This window comes from Puntigrus tetrazona, chromosome 9 (genome assembly GCF_018831695.1).
Source record: "Puntigrus tetrazona isolate hp1 chromosome 9, ASM1883169v1, whole genome shotgun sequence".
NCBI classification, from domain to species: Eukaryota; Metazoa; Chordata; class Actinopteri; order Cypriniformes; family Cyprinidae; genus Puntigrus; species Puntigrus tetrazona.
The window spans coordinates 10,930,118-10,947,378 of record NC_056707.1 but is presented as its reverse complement, the minus strand read 5'-3'; the positions used below and the strand labels follow the sequence as shown (position 1 = coordinate 10,947,378).

General features: G+C 38.4%; 1 long non-coding RNA gene across 2 annotated transcripts; it reads left to right on the top strand.

Moving 5' to 3' along the window:
- Positions 1-634: 634 nt before the first annotated feature.
- Positions 635-16,899, top strand: LOC122351427. 2 transcript variants are annotated; one of them, XR_006251756.1, is made up of 3 exons: positions 635-1,733; positions 5,837-6,079; positions 16,616-16,899. It is a non-coding gene; the product is annotated as an uncharacterized LOC122351427 (long non-coding RNA). The 2 variants fall into 2 exon arrangements; XR_006251755.1 differs by lacking the exon at positions 16,616-16,899 and adding an exon at positions 6,192-7,400.
- The last annotated feature ends 362 nt before the right edge of the window (positions 16,900-17,261 follow it).

The window sequence follows — 17,261 nt, the reverse complement described above, 5'->3', positions numbered from 1 at the left end:
GTATATGAGGTTAAGCATATTCTCTTGCTAATTCTACGTTGAGATTTTAATAAAGAAAAGATGCATAAGCCAGTGTCATAGCGGCACTGCAGTGCACACAGGGAGGCATGTTTGGCTGAATACTGATTATAATGGTGGCTGTTACGACTGGCATTTACATAGAATTAAAATGAATGGCTAACGTCCTGGGAACGTGCAAGCATTAAATCTATGCTCACCACTTTGTGTTAGTGAACCTCTTAAAACACTCCTCAGAGATGCATTTGTGCTTAAACATTTCCAATTTTCTTATGTAATATGGTGTCAGTATGGAAGGTAGATATGTGGTGACAGTAGCTCAGCAGCATAAATAGCTTGTTAATGGAGCAGCTACATTATTTTGATGTGAATTATTGTTGTAGTGAAACCGAAATGGTAGGTTTACTGTTTTTTTTTATTTTTTTTATTTTTTTTATGTGACCTAGTATTGTACACATGCAAAAACATGCTCTTTCTCAAAAAGTCTGTATATTACTTTATAGACCAAATTTGTTCATTTTTTTAACATAGTATATGTGTGCTTACTGTGCATATTTATTATAGTTATATGTATACTACATTTTTAAAATCTTAAATATAGATTGATGTATTAATACTGTATATACATATTAAATATACACTGTTCACACACATATATTATGTAAACATTTTATTTATTTATTTTTATTTTGGATACGATTAATCATTTGACAGCTTTAATTTATATATTTTTAGAGCTGAGGGATTTTTGTGCCAGATATCTTATGACTGATACTTTGAGAAATGAAAAATTATGGGATCCAAAACAACACTGACTTTTCTTATATGAATAAAAGCGTGTAAACAAGCTTTGAAATATAATTTGTGTTCTTCAATAGAAATACGTCATAGAGGTGATAGCATAATTTTCATTTCATAATTCATCATTTTTATAGGTTGAACTATCACTTTAAATAGTTCAGTGTAGCTCCTTTTTAGTCACATTTAACTGCTTTTTTTTTTTAAAAATGGCTTGACTGTACTTAATTGCTTTGTATCTTGCATAGCTACTATGGACTCATGGTTTAGTTTCTAAGTAGGCACTCAAACACTAGTGTATGTAGAAAAATTGAACGATCATATTTGTATGCATAGAAATTTCAGTCTGTTGCTGTTTGCTTTGACTGTTTGCCTGTGTATGTGTTTGTGCTTGTTTACCAACAGATGTTTGTGCATGTGTGTGTGTGTGTGTGTGTCAGTGTTAGCGTGTGGGAGCATGTCATCTGGGTACACTGATACACAGACACACGCACACACATGCCCTGTGTTGGCGCCCTGTGCTTGCAGTCGGATGGCGTTTGAGCTGGGGCCAGGACAAAGCTGTGCACTGGTGGACTGTCACTCCAGCTTAAATCTGCTCCCTGATCAAAGCCCTCCCCCCTCAGAGCTGGTCATCGCCCACCCCCCACCTCCCTTCGCCTCTCTCCTCTTCCCAACCTTGACTCTTGACTCCAAGCCAGACGCTGGGCCACCGCGCCACCACGGACATGCGGCCTGGCACTTTGGAGAAAGAGGGCGAAAGATCGTACTGCGAGATAGACGGGATGCTGATGGTCCCGTTGAGACACGTTCTTTATGAAGTCATAAAAACGAACGCTACGGGCAGACTGTTCATCTATTAGAATGACCTTCTTTTTGATGATCGGCCCTTGTCAGCGGTGATTTTTACTGCCCAGGTAATGGCTGTTTATACATACACGGTGTACATGGTCAATATAACCATGTAATTCCACATAACCATATAATTAGAATTATGCTGCCGTGTAGCATAATCCCTTTGGTGGGGTGGGTTTTACAGCATGATTGACATTTGAAAATAAATCTTCTTGTTGGGTGTACTCACAGGAATTAATTACGTGCCAATTGTGTCTAACGTATTAATTTGGCGAGATTATACGAAGCATTAACCAGGCCCTTATTAGTCATGGTTATTCAGTCTATTTTCAGCCTTGAAATCTCATTGCAGTAAAGCCATTTTTGTTTCTTTTGACTTTTTTTAGTGATTTTTCCAGGATTAGCCCGCAGCATTAACTCACCCAGCATCCTCACACTCCCATTAGAGGTTGGAGCAATCCCATCACGCTTTGCTTCTTTTCAGTCACTCAGCAAGACGTTCGCCACACGACAGGCTCGTGCACCATTACGTTCGGAGCTCTGCGCGTGTTTGTCATAAAATAAATCGCAAATAAATGAATTCATAATTGGACGCAGGGCTCACGCTGGGAAACAAGCGCTGTGCTGATGATTAAATTTAGTTTTGTGGGTTTGTCGCTTGGTGGTGGCGATGCTGTACTGTGCCTGTGTTTTATTTTTTTGATGGAGGGGGATGCTGAAGTGTTGCGGTAGGAAGTCCCAATTGCCTTGGGAAAACTTAGCATGTAGCTCTAGCACACTCTTCTCTCATTAGCAACTGAGTCCGCGTGGTTTGCTCTAGCTGCTAGGCTGTATACTTGGCTCTAGCATTTTTTTTGTGTGTGTGTTTTTGGTCTAAAACAGCAGGGGTGATGTCTGGTATGTCCGGGGCTGCGGGAGGGCTTGCTCACAGGGTTTCAGCAGTGACTTTTCTTAAGCTTCACTGCTAGAGAGAGGATACAGTGATGTGCTCAACCTCTAAATACTGATTACTGGTGACCAGTGAAACCATCAGCACATAATTTTTCACTGTCGTCCACTGGAGAAAGGTTTATATTGCCTGAAAGAAGCTGACAAACCTAAACAATCATACCCTTATTCCATTAATCTCTACTCTCTATGTTGACAGTACACCTGCAAAACAAATGGCTGCATTGCCATTTTCTGTCTTCAAATGTCATTTTATAAGCACTAAACAACAAAATACTGGATGGTTAGAAGGCAGATGTTAGGAATAACCCACATATAACTTGGAATGGAATTTAATACATTCACTGCATTTACCTTATCAGGCCACATTTAAGGCCTTTCTTCAATGTGCCATGTTTGTATGGTGTGTGTGTGTGTGTACTTGTTTATGCTACATTGTGCCCCAACAGGGGTAATAAAACTTGACATGTTTGACATTGTGGGGACTGGCCTGCATAAAAATAGTAAATGGTGTTTATATTAAAGTGTAACAATACAATACAAGTTTTCTGTAAGAAACTATTGTTTGGTCACTATAACCATAAGTCATTGTAAAGTTCTAGCACACATATGTCGTTTACTTACAACTTCTATCAAGCAAGCATCTTATTAACAACTTTAGGGACAGGCGTGCTTAAAGGGTTAGTTTACCCCAAAATGAAAATGCCGTCAATAATTATTCACCCTCATGTCATTCCAAACCCGTAAGACCTTTGTTCATCTTCGGAACGCAAATTAAGATATTTCGGATGAAATCGCAGAGCTATCTGACCCCTTCATAGACACACAACTGTAATGTTCCCAGGTCCAGAAATGTAGTAAATACATCGGTAGAACAGTGGTTCAAGTTCAGTTTTGCAGTTCTAGGAGAATAAATTTTTTGTGCAAATAAAACAAAAATAGCATAATTTACTCAATTTACCATTCTTCCCCCCTGAGTTACGTCTTCCGCAATTTTAGAGAGTATCACAACGCATATGTGCACGTTCCCCCCCGAACGTAAGCAATGCTGTTTACGTGAAATACGTTCAAGCACTCTGTGAAATGACAGAATACGTAACTCAGGTGAGAATAATGGTTGAATAAATTTAGTTATTTTTGTTTTCTTTGCCAGAAAAAGTATTCTCGTAACTAAATTGTTTTATATTAAACAGTCGCATGGACTGTTTTACAGATGTACTTATTATGTATGGAATTAATAGGTTGATTTTTATTGTATTTAATATAATTTTGGAATTTTATCACAATATTTCTTAAGAAGTGCTTAAAAATATTCATGGTTTAGATGTAGTTAGTATGTATTTCAGCATATATTTAAATGTACAAAACTTGAATGTAAACATTATCTATGAATACTAATCAGGCTGTGTGGGAGTGGCCAGTCTGATCACTCTTGTTCTTCATCAGAAACCTGAAAGTCAAATGTATTTCTAATGTGAGTAGAGCGGGGGGAGTCTTTGAGCAAATAGCAGTGCAGACGGGGTGTGCGTGGGTCGATAAGACCTATATTTACTGACGGAGAGAGGGCTACAAATCATTCATAGGAGTTCATCAGAGCATTATAGATACACTCACTGATTCTCAGCTGGAGGGATTTGGGGGCCAGTCATTTTCACTGCTCCCCAGGGGTAAGAGCGAAGGTCACAGGCTACAGCCTAGATGAGATCGCAAAACGCAGCCTGGTTTAGGGTGAAGTTGAGAAGAGAAGAGAGAAATGGCGAGAGAAAGAAAGAGAGGGGAGAGAAAGTGTGAGAGAGAGACAGTCAGAAAGTGCGTTCTCAGCGGGGTCAGTATTAGTGCTGTGTTGGTGTTTCTTGTGCCAAGAAAAAGAATAAACAGCAGAAAAAGAGAGGAAAGAATGTGGAAAAAACGGCAATAGAGTACACACAGGGGGCCAAGAAGGGCACGCATTTACAGTGCATTAACAGGAATGGATGGAAGGAAAGGACAGATAGAGAAAGACAAGAGCTTGAACATCTTTTCTCTAACTTCAGCTTGTCTTTTGAATTTTTCATTTATTGCTAATGTGACCTTGTAAGAGTGATCATGAAGAAAGAGAACAAACACCTGTGCCATCATGAGTGAGTTAATTTGACTTTAAAGGATATAAAGAATGAATCTGGCATAATTCTAACATGTATGCTGACATTTTATCCTCAGATGGAGATTTTATTACTTGGTAGTTGCTCTTTCTTATCCGAGAGCTCGGTTATGTTTATTTTAGGTTTTAACACTGTCTCAGACAGTTCTCCCAAAATTGCCATAAAATTGTAACTCCCATAACGTTGCAGGCAGAGTGTATTAAATCTGAATTGGTTGCCTCCAAAATACAAATTCTGAAAGATGCAAAGGCAGCATATGCATGTACACTGGCACATAAACTGGTATTTATAATGTCATTAAAATATATGTAATAAATTAATACTCAGGAATCTGCAGTAAGGTAAAAAAAATTAGAAAAAGATTAATGACTGTAAGAAGAGTGACGATTGTTGTGATTGTTTTTTTTATGACAAAGGTTTGATGCAGCATTTGTTTACATAGAATTAGATAATTATGTGTTTTGTGTTTATGTGTTTTACGTATAGTACCATAGTAGCAGTATTGTAGCAGTAGCAGTATTGAGTTTTTTTTGTTTTTTTTTAAGATTTATGATTAGTATTGTGGCTGGCAAAATATATGAATATATATCTCCACTTCCAAGAAAAAAGGTTTAAAAAAAGGCCTGTAATTACTTCTGTAATTAATTTTCCTGAATTGCATTTTGTTTCTTTAATTCCATAATCACACTAAATATTGGCTCCTGATTATGACTGTTTGGACCTTGTTGTGAAGCCAATTTAGATACTATTGAAATTTGATTGACTACGGCTTGTGCAGAACTATGAAAAGAATGTGGATGGCTCAGATAATTTGTTCTTAAAATAAATGATAAGAATTGTTTGAGGTAATGAAGTTTGACTTTTGCTTACGGACTTTGGTGTCTTGGCAAATCTGACTACAATGCGCCGAATTGCAGAGAATTTTTGTGAAATTCTAATGGAGGAATGTTTGATTGCTGTGGCTTTTTTCTTGATTTATGTCTGATTTACTCTGCTCATTATTTCTTATTTGAAGAAACAATTAAGATATTGAAAAGGTCTCATTTGTGATTTTTCTTTCCTTTTCTCCAAAACAGGAGATAGCACTTTCCCATTCAAGTTTGGGCAAGTTTGGGTCTGTATGGAGGTTACTGGGGTCAACAGTGCAGGGATTGGTCTTTCAATAAGGGAGCCATGGCAACAACACACAGCATGTTAGCTGCCAGGTATCGACCTCAATAACTGGTGGTGCACCTTTAAAAGCTGCTGGAGCCCTGGCCCAGGAGCGGCTTAGATCAAAGGAGCAGTCCATCAATATCATCTTGACTGTCAGCCCACAGGTAACTCTTCACCATCACACTCAATCTCACCCGCTGATCAGAGACAAAACCACTGTCAGTTTGGATTTGATTCAACTTTAATTTGTCATTGCACCCTTGTTTTTTACCCCAGAGCACCGATATACTCAGGTGGACTAAAGAAATGAAGAAAGAATGAGTGACAAATGGGAAACGGATCAAAGAATGCTGTTTTTACATAATAGTGAAAGACATTGCATTAGTTTTTTTCTTAATCCAAGTTATCCAATTTCAAGTTATTTTTGGGTAAATCATAAAGGTCAGTTCAAACAAAACAGTCAAGACTGGATTTAAAGCTCTTGTTGTTTAATCACTAGCATGACCTGCAACCCACCCAGAACATAGGTGTTACACGAATCGGTAAAGATCTCAGGCGGACCACTGCTTCAGGTATCGACCAAATGCTGCTGTTCACATCGATAACCACTGCAGTCCAGCCGAGTGTCTCTGGAGCTGCACAAACGAGGCAGATAAAGAACCGCTTTGCTCATCTAAGCTTGTTTCCTTCGACACACAGCATTTCCCATGCATTACTACTGCTTCTCTGGAACAAAGTTCTTGCATTATGGTTTAAGGTGAAAAATTGATATTTCTAAGGTGTCTGTTACGAAGTTGAGCTGTTTTTTTCAAACCATATTAAGTTAGGCTGACTCGTTACATTGCTGCAAGACAGGCTGATGCAAACCTGTAAATAAATACTTCAGCACACCCTGATTTAGCAAAATAAGGCATGTTCTAAGGTCAACATGTTTTGCTGATACTGGAATAAAATCCTGTAAAATGTTTTAACCCAATATATTTACCCATAACCCAAACCCCTACGCTTAAACCAGGGGTGCTTATTGCTGCCCCTGGAAGGCAATTTTTTTAGCTCTAACCCAGTTAAAGATCTAGCAATCAAGGTTTTAAAGATTTTTAGAAATTCCCAGACTGGTGTGTTGTTGTAGACTGGTGCCCTCCAGGTGCAGCGACATTACTGGTGTATAGCGTAACCATAAAAACTAATTAATTGTCATGAATGTTGTTCAATCAACATGCCATGCTACTTTAAAATTGTTAGGTAGAATTGAAAAGGTTAAGAAAGTTACCATTTCAAAACCAGACCATGTCAGATGCCTTGCGGTTTTAATTAGTGGGTGATATGAGCTAGAATTAATATCACAGTATTTTCCACTGTCCAAACGCTATCGCTATATTATATCGCGATATGATAGAAAAAAATTGGAATCACATTTTAGTTAAATTGCAGGCAAAATATGTATTTTAACCTTACATAACCAAGAAAACCCATATGATTTCAAGAGGTAAGCCTTAGGGCTGTGACGGTAGCCATGACAACCATGTCACTACAGTGGTAGGTTTCCACCGCGGTTGTCTATTAGTTGTCACCCGCAGTTGTGCACATGTAGTCACATGCTATAATGTTAATACACAAATTTCTGTTACATTGCCATGTATTGCGTTTTTGTTCTAATCTAATTCATACATTCAACAAATGTATTTTGCGCCAGAACAGCTCTAAAATGTATGAACACGAACACGGTTGTCTAAGGGGCTGTTCACATGTTGTGCCTAAAACACATAGAAAACGCTAGGTGCGCTATCGCTAAGCAAAAAGAGTATGACGTTACTGCGTCACTTTTTTGAGCAAACAAACTGGCTACATTTGTATTAATGACTTGAGCACGCAAAAGACACCACATGAATGGCCTCTAACCGTGCTAAGAGTTCCAAGCCGAGAACGATTAGTAATCATGCTGAGCCATACCTGCCTCACGTGGAAACACAACTGTAACTGTACCTGACAGTTCTTAGAACTATTTGCCCCAAAAGAGGAAAAGTGGCTAATAATAACAGCTCCATTGAATATATATATATATATATATATATATATATATATATATATATATATATATATATATATATGCTACATTACAGTAATGTTAACAGCCATTTACAGACACAAATTACATTTTTGGAAATTATTAAAATACTGTATGTGTGTAGTTCCAGAGTAGATATTAGCCAAAATAAATTTAAAAGCTGATCATGCCTTTGGAACAAAAATCATCCAGTTCTGATTTATGTCCGCTCTCTCTCTGATGACAAAGTAATGACCATGGGGGGAAAAATCTTTGTCTGTCCATCCAAGGAAAGCCCTGAATATGTAATGGTATCCAAGGTACAGCAAAATCCATAGCATGGCACAACATAATACCGGTAGTCATATTAATACCGGTATAGCGCCCATACCCGAGTTGTCAATTTGTAAAATTATTGTTATTATTGTTTGCGTCAGAGATACCATCTAATCGCTTGGTATTATCCTTTCCTTTCAGGTCAATTCCATCTTCCTTCCATATCTGTAATGCCTGAAAGTTTCTAATTAACATGTTCCAGCGTGTTGTTTTGCTCCTTCATCGCGTTCTAATTTGCCTAATGCTATGATCTCCCATTTGTGTTTTGTGGGCAAGCTAATTGAATCGCTTTTGATGTGTTTATATTTTTAGGAAGGGAGACCTGCCGTTAGTTTCATTGTGCAAACCGGTGCTAATTGCTAAATGAGAGCCAGTTAGCGCCAGCTGCTAATTTAGAGCAACACAGAGCAGATAGAATGTAGTGGTGAACATGAGGGATGCGCTCAAGAACTGAAACTAAGGTGTGATTTGGAGGAAAGAAGCTTAATCAAAAGGCTTCTTTCTCCTGGGCAAGCGAAGGGGGTATACATTGCCCTCAGCTGGCACTTGCTTCTTTCCAATCCAAAGAAAAGTGCTTCAAATGCATGACAAAAATAATGATTCTCAAGTGGGAACTATTGTCTCTCCATTCTCCAGGAGATCATCTGAAGAGCTTTGCTGACACTGCTTGATTCTCTTGTACCTTTGTTCTCACCGGTCCGCAAAATCGTTTAGTGGACTTCACCTCAGAGCCCCCAGCAAGTGTGCGTCACATTGGGCCCTCTTCTAAGCAGCTCTTGGATGAAAGCGAGACCCAGGCTTATTTCTTTAATTCTTTATTTCATCATTTTGTTGCTTGCAGCCGTGTTCAGGAAAAAAGGCTTTCCAGTACGCTCCCATGGGACACTCATCTCCTAGCTTCTGTGCTAATGTGGCACTGTCAATTGAAGTGGTTTCTGCACCAGTCGCAGACTTGGCAACTCTTGTGGTTCTTTTGCCTGTTTTTTTCGGGTCCTTGTTTTCTCTTGTGCATGGATGCATTCATAAATAAATGCAGAGATAATGCCCAAAAATAACCCCCCATGCTCCCCACGTGCACAACCCCCACCCCCATTTTTTTGCACTGTTCTTTTTAAGTGTGTCGACAGGCAGGGGAACAGCGCTCATTTCATTAGCATTGACATTAGCAGATGCCACCGCAAGCCTCAGAACTACAAAGGCTCCAGGGTTCAAAGCCACCCTGCCTGGATAAACAGATCCCCTGGAAAAAGAGAGAGAGAGGGGGAAGAAAGAAAAAGATCATCGTAGTTCTTGCGTGGAAGGTTGCCATGCGTTCTGATCATTTAGTGGCTCCTTGCTCGGTGTTCACCCTTTTCACACTCTCCCCCCAGCAGAGAGTTTATTCATTTAGATTAAGTGTCCCACTGACTTTGGTACATCTGGGCCTTGGTTTTCTATTAGGAGTCCCAATCTGGTTCCATGTTGTTTAAATTGTGCTAAACCCATAGAGATAAATGAAAACATCAGATCATATTTATATTTAAGACTTGGAATATATGTTTTTGAGAGAATCAGAGAATGTGTTTTGAGCCCCATTTTAGCCATGGGAATTGTTGTACATGTGAATGTAAGGTAATTTTAACATTGAGACGAGTTTAGTGGTTTTATTGCTCCCCAAATTGGAAATGCCTGAATATTAACAAATGACCTACTGATAAACACCAGAGTTTTGAGGTAATGTAATTCCTATTTAAAAACAGTTTGTAAATAGTTCTGAACACTACATAGTTTTAATTTGTTTAAGTATTTATATTGAACTTGGAGGTCCTGGGGTGGAGCAGGAGATCACATTGGACACTCCCTCAAATATAATTTTGAATGCTTTGCATTTTCCATTTTGCACTTGCATATACAAATATTATCGTGTATATTTTACTTAAAGGTGCTGTATGTAGACTTGTACACCTAATTGCTGAACTAGATATTGCAGTCCCAATTTAAAATAATAGAGAGGGTTTTTTTCACTCGGCGTCTCCTTCTCAGATTTGATGCACATGCGGGTTGCTAGATTGACGGCACCAACAGAAAAGAGCACATATGAAGATGAATGAAGTGAAATAAGTGGTGTTTTCAACCAACTGGCAACCCAAGGTGCTGAAATTCAGTTGGGTAAACTGGCAGTGGGCAGGTTTTCACAAACCATAACATTACAGCCTGGAAGGCACATTTTTAAAGGAGAATAACTGACTGTAGCATAGCTTTTCAGATAAACAAGTATGTTAATTATTATGTTTTTTATGCTTTAGTAGAGTACAGCACCTTAAAAACGTACAGCAAAATGCAGCACCTTTAAAGGACTGATCATATTTGCCACATATAACTGACTACATCAGAAACAAATTTTAAGGTTGTAGAATGGCAGAACTTTCTTGTACTCTGTGAATTAAATTGTCATCCAATCTAATAAGTTTTATCGCAGCAGAGCCATGCAAATTTCTTTTTTCAGATGTCACCCTGAGAATTAGGGTCCGAATATTGCTAATGTATGTGTTTCTGTGAGGACATGAGCTGTGGCTCTAATTTCTTAGTATTGTAGTGGCCTATAATAAAGTGGCCTCCCTGATTTCCATACACAGGGTTTGCAGTGATTTAGGGTTTGATGAGAGATGATTAGGTGACAGGCTTATAATGAATAACTGTGCGCAAGAGGGACATGGAGGAGGACGGGTTGCTCCTCTCCTCACTGTTTATGGGATCTATGAGATTGCAATCTAATATGTGATTAGCCCCTCTGTTATTTATTCTTCAATTTGGAGGGATTTCTATGTTTTGATTATATAATGTGAATTATTTATTAGCCTAATCTCTGAATTTCCTCTCCTCTGTATGTCATTTTGCTACCAAAGACAAAGGTATGTCATCAGAGATTGAAAAAAGGAATTTGTCAGTACAACGTTGGGGTTGCACAAATCAGTGACTACAGCAAATTTTATTTAGACTTATACTGTGAATTTTACTGCCCAGTGTTGAGAGCAGGAATCATCCTTTGAGCAATTTCAATGTCCCATCTGACCCGGTCTTAAATTAAAAGCATTTCTGTGTAGCCATGGAAATGTGTGGTAATTAGACCTATTTAGCGGAGGTTAATCACAACTGACATGAGCAGATGAAAAGGCGAATAGTAAGTGCTGCCTATGCAGCTGGTAACCTGCACTGAACTCAGTGGGTAATTTTGTTTGCACTGTGCCTAACATTTATGTTGAGTGCCTAACACTCAACACTGCTGCTTTTACATGATATTGATGCATAAAATCCTACATGACCTACAGTCATGTGAAATACCTTCATGCTGTTTTTTTCATTTTGCAATATGCAGTTAGTAGTATTAAGTTCTACCATATATTGAAGTTAATCTGGCCTAAACAATGTATTCATTACTTTCACAAGACATTTTATTTAAAAACTGATATTAATCAGTGTCTTAATAATCCATTATATAATTATCGTTGTACATTCAACAGTTTGTTTAGAATATAGTATTCTACTATATTTTTCAATTGGTGTACAAAATGTACAATTTTTAAATTTAAAGTTCTCAGTTTTAGATTTATACTAGACTCCATAAATAAATATGTGGTTGCTTATTTTAGCCTTACAGGCTGAAATTTGGCAAGGGAGACTTAGTTTAGGTTATTTATTGATGCATGTATACATTAACATAATGACTATGGACTGTTGAATATTTTATCTACAGACAGGCAACTGAAAGTGTATACATTTCAGAAGGTAAATTATTTTAAACGTTCATGATGTTTCTGATGTGAGCTTTAGTAGGTTTAGATCCTCCCCTTCTGTTAAATAGGGAATGATGTTACTAAGTGCATGATGACCAGCATTCCATGCTTTTTTGATTTTAATAAACCATCTGGGTATTCATAATGACTACACCTTGCTGTATTTTTACCGTCGGTAATAAGAACCTTACAGTAGCTACACCTCTCCACTTTACCTTCATGTTGTGCTTGATTTTTCTCCAATTGGTGCTCTGGATCTCCCTTGCTATCGCAAGAAGCCATCTGAGGCTTAATGATCTGCGGCCATGTACACAGTTTATCTTCAGTCCTGCAGTGTAATGAGTGGGAAGAGCTCCACTGAGTGGGCCCGCTGGGCCAAGGGATTCCATTAGCACGAAAATGGTGTGGCCATTTTAACTTCTTTGTTCACAGCTCGGCAAACAGATGTTTTCTTGCGTATTCATCAACTTGTCCAGGCGCATGAAGCGGATGATGCTTCTAGATATGAGTTAATGTTGAAATACATGCCTGTGGGTAGTAGATTTCGGGTCATCAGCAAGAACACCTTTCAAAACCAAGAAGCATGCAGATTGCGAGTCTATATATTGGGATTGCTGTAAATGTTTACATTTTAGACAATGAAAAAAAAAATTGTTGATGAAGAAAAAACAATAGATGCTGTTTGTCAAAATGTCAGAATTTATGTGTGCGATGAATCCATGGTTGCTGATGCAGATTTACAGACTTGATTCCAATTCACAAGCTAATGGTTGAGTTTTATTTTATATTTTATTTTATTTTTATTTTGTAGTTTATTTACGATGTCCATTTAACTTGCGTGCTCAAAAACTGTTCTAATGCTATAAAATATAGAAATCTGTGTTTCAGACTGATTTAATCTGAAACCTGTCTTTTTAAACTATTTATTTATAGCACAGGGGTTTTTTTGCACCAAGACTAAGACTGTAAGACAATTGATAGAGCAGAGAATGAATATAGTGAGGTTGCAATATGGAAAAAGCTGTTAGCAAATTAGCAAGTGAGTCTAACTAATTTATAATGTGTTTTCCCCTGTTTAATGTCCATGAGGGTCCCACCATGTGTATATATTGATGAGCTCAAATGCAATCTGATGCTATGCCTGTGCTGTCAACACTTGTCATTGAGGTTTGGCGAAGCTTCCCCTAGTGTTGTGCTAATGGAGGATGCTAAAATGAGATAATTAGGGAACCAAATAATGCTGCACTTAGACAACCACTGGGGGTACAAAGGAAGACTGCGTGCATGTGTGTGTTGGTGCGGAGGCAGTGGCTAGGAGAGCGAAAGAGGGATTAACAGAACTGATTTAAAGGGATTAGCAAGTCCCACCGAATCCAAGGAGCCGCTAGAGCCCCCTACCACACGCTCCTCAACCCGTAATCCTTTTCAAGTGTGCCACAGAATTGGTGTTCCCTGTAATCTGCCCGATTCATATGATGAAACCCAATACACTTGACAACCTCTGTGAACGGGGGCAGACGGAAAACAATGACTGTAAAATGCCGCTCAGCCAAAGCTGGATTAGTACAGCTGCAAGTGTTCCACTGCGCTCCTTTCACAGATGGACTTCATGGAGGTACTTGCGTCAAGAGCCTCCGCATGACACCACTGACGTTTTTGCGATGGATACTGCTTGTCCTAGATCTGTGATATGTGTCTCTGATTGCATTCATACCTCATGCTAAAAGGGAGGGTGTGGATCTATGCTAATGTTTCTCATCCATCATGTGGATATTAAATGGCAATCACTGCTGATAAGAGGGGCCTGAATGTGCCTACAGCCACTTAGAAAACAAAAGGAATGTGTGTCCATCAACAATAATGGGCTGGGGATGCATATTCAGTATAAAACATACATTAGTGCCTCAAATGGAGCTGGGAGGAGGCTGTCCTTGCTATTTGAGTAAAATGGGAAATTTAATTACACGACCATTTGGCGCAAGCAATGGTAACATCACTTGAGGCGCTGCCAAGTCCCATTCCCCTTCCCCTATCCAAAGGGAAGGTTTTGAAGAGGAGTGATTGGATGACTTGAAGACCAATGGAGTCTCAGGTATCGCTTTAATGCGATGGACTCGTGGTGCCTGTGGTAATTATTTTGCTCCCATTCTGTAGGGAGTTGGGTGGCGGGGCAGCTGTAATTAACGCTGGGCTGATGGATCCAGTGACTTCCTGCTCTAGGCGTACTTCGGGGATGGCATGAGAATAAGAATAAGCATCGTCTCCAGAGGGCAAAGCCTCCATACGTTGGACCTTTAAGTTATTACAGAGATGAGTGATAGCCCATATCCAGATATGAGGTGAATGCAAACACAGTTTTAAAGAGATAGTTCAGGCAAAAAGGAAAATTGCCATAATTTACTTTTACCATCATGTCATTTCAAACCTATATGACATTATTGTGCATATGTGCATTCTTCTGCTAATCAACAAGCCTCAGTGCATCCAGGTTCTGTGACTAAAAGCCGGCTCCTGCATTAGCCAGACAAATGTGTCGTAGTACTGTCGGGAACATGCATTGAAGACTGACATTGTTGCACAAAATTATTCTTGTATAGCTTCTTAAAGCTGCAGTCCATAACTTTTTATGTTCAAAATGCACAAAACTAATATAATAAGCAAGTACACAATAAACAATTTTCCAAACCATGTTTTTGACTTGTCCTGAATCACTACAGTACTCCTATAGTAAGTGTTTATATTTAGCCTATATTAGACGGGTTCAGGTAGTACCTGCTTGATTCGTCATAGACAAAAACAGAGAGAAGTAGCTCTGCCTACAATGTTCTTCCTCAAGATGCACGCAGTTCTGATTATTAACTGATAGAGCAATGAAAGTTATGTAGTGCAGCTTTAACATTACGGTTGAACCTATCTCTCTGGCCCTTGTATGTGGTAGTTGCGTTGCAGTCTATGGTGGGTCAGAAAGCTCTTTGTTTTTTTTCAGAAATATCTTAATAATTTTTGTTCTGAAGATGAAAGAAGGTTTTAAGAATGACATGAGTGTGAGTAATTAATGATGAATTTTTAACTACTCTCCTTGAACTATCCCTTTAGCTGAAAGCAAACATGACAAATATTTTTACTTCTAATAGAACTTCACTTTTTTATTTATTTTAAATGAAATTAACCTGTCGTTAAACTCCTATTCCATATCTATCTCCTGATGAACACACAAGTGAACTGGCTACAAACTGAACAGTGATATGTTTAATTGATTCTGAGGTTAACGATCCAGGCTTAGCATTGCGCTGTTAGTTTTTAAATGTCAGATCTCTCAAACCTGCCCTTTGTGTCAGCGCCAAAGAATGAGAACGTGCGTGCATGTATGTGCACAGGTTAAGTTGTAGCTATCTGCAAAGGTCTGTCATAGAGCACATTGTTACAAGACCAGTCAGTGGTTCAGCCTAATAAAACTGAGCCTAATTCTTGTATAAAATCAAAGCCATGGCAACATTTAAAGCACTACCCTTGCGACAGTAGAAACTCTTTGCTCTGTGTCCTCAAAATGTCAGATTTTTATCTTACTCTGAATGTCCATCCCAACACTGCAGAGTGGAAGGTTTCAGGCCATAGTGAGAAGAATGTTCCTGTGCTTAAGCGCTGTCTTTTGCTTTGAGGCTTTCTGGGAAAAAAATGCATTTAATGGCCTGTAAAGATGGGTAGAAGGAATACACTTCCAAGTGATCAGATAATATCCTCAGCAGGGTGGTCACAAGCTTTGCCACAGTCAGGTTTCTTTTGGCCTCAAACCCATATTAGAAATGTCTGTGTCATATCAATGCATGCTGAGGATTTAGAAAAGCATCCCAGGGTGAATGGAATCAAGGGTTGTTCGCTGGTTTTATCTTACCCCTGTCTGGTGCTCAAAGGCTACTCATGAAGCGATCGGCCGTTTCTCTGAAAGATCTGTCTGCATGGAATATCCTGCCTCTGTTAGCTAATGAGTACTTAAACCACTCATACATGCTTTGGACATTGAAGCAGGGACATCCAGCAGCTAGTATGCAGACACACAGCATGCTGGGATATGAGAGCACAGAGTTTTTGACATAATGATATTGTTAACCAGGACTACTTTGGAAAGCACATGGGCCACGAAGCAAGATTCTTTTAGCCTTTATAGTACTACTTTTCTATTTATTTTGGTTCTATTTCATTTGGTTTCTTTCTTTTTTTTTTCTTTTTTTTGCAATTTTGACAAGCAAATATTTCTTCTTGACGTCAGTTAAACTTCATGTTTAAAATCCTGTGTCCAACATAAAACATTAAAAACATTAAAAACATAAAAGTTATACATTTAAAAAATAATAATTCTAATAAAATAAGAAGCTATGCCCATAGGCCACAAAGGAATGTCTCGAGGGTCATATGTTTACTAGTGTTGAATCTATTTTCTTCATCAGTAGGATGTATATCATGTGTGTAGATTGAACTAATTGCTGCATTGTTATAGTCAGTGTAAAATTGTCATGTAAATATCTAATTGCAATTTTTTTATGTTGCAGTGCAGTGCTTCAGCCTGGTCAGTGTGATCTACAGTAGAAGAGGCGAGTAATACTGCTATATTTTACAGTGTACATTACTTTCTTCGACACAACAATTATGGAGATGAGATTTTCATCTATGCGTTCCAATTGCCTGACTGTGTTTTCATATTAACGGCATATTGATCTCAGATTGCTGGAGCATGTTATTTGGCTAGATACATAATGGCCATCATGGCTCCATTTCTATTGCAATGGTGTCATCTGTTTTCTGAGATCACAAGACTGGTAAATGCAGGTTTATCACGCAGAAGTCTCTTGTATATGTAATGATCTCACACGCTCATGTTATACGTTAAGTCTTTGTTTCATATAAAGTTTGACAAGGCATGTTTGGCAGAGGATGAGAGAAGGGAGAACAAATCGTTTACCATATGATGTGCAACAGGGTTGGTGTCTGTTACTTTTGCATTGTTGATATTGTTTTTTTTTTTTTAATTTTTGCATTTTTAGCAGTGCAAACAGCTTTGATTATAATGGGAGTTTATCAAGTATTTATTTAAAGCAGCATAATATGGAGTATGGAGTTTATCAGCTTACTCCGAGAGCATCTAAGGTGTGGGTGTCTTTTTTTCTTCATTAAATCAAATTTTGAGTTTATGAAATC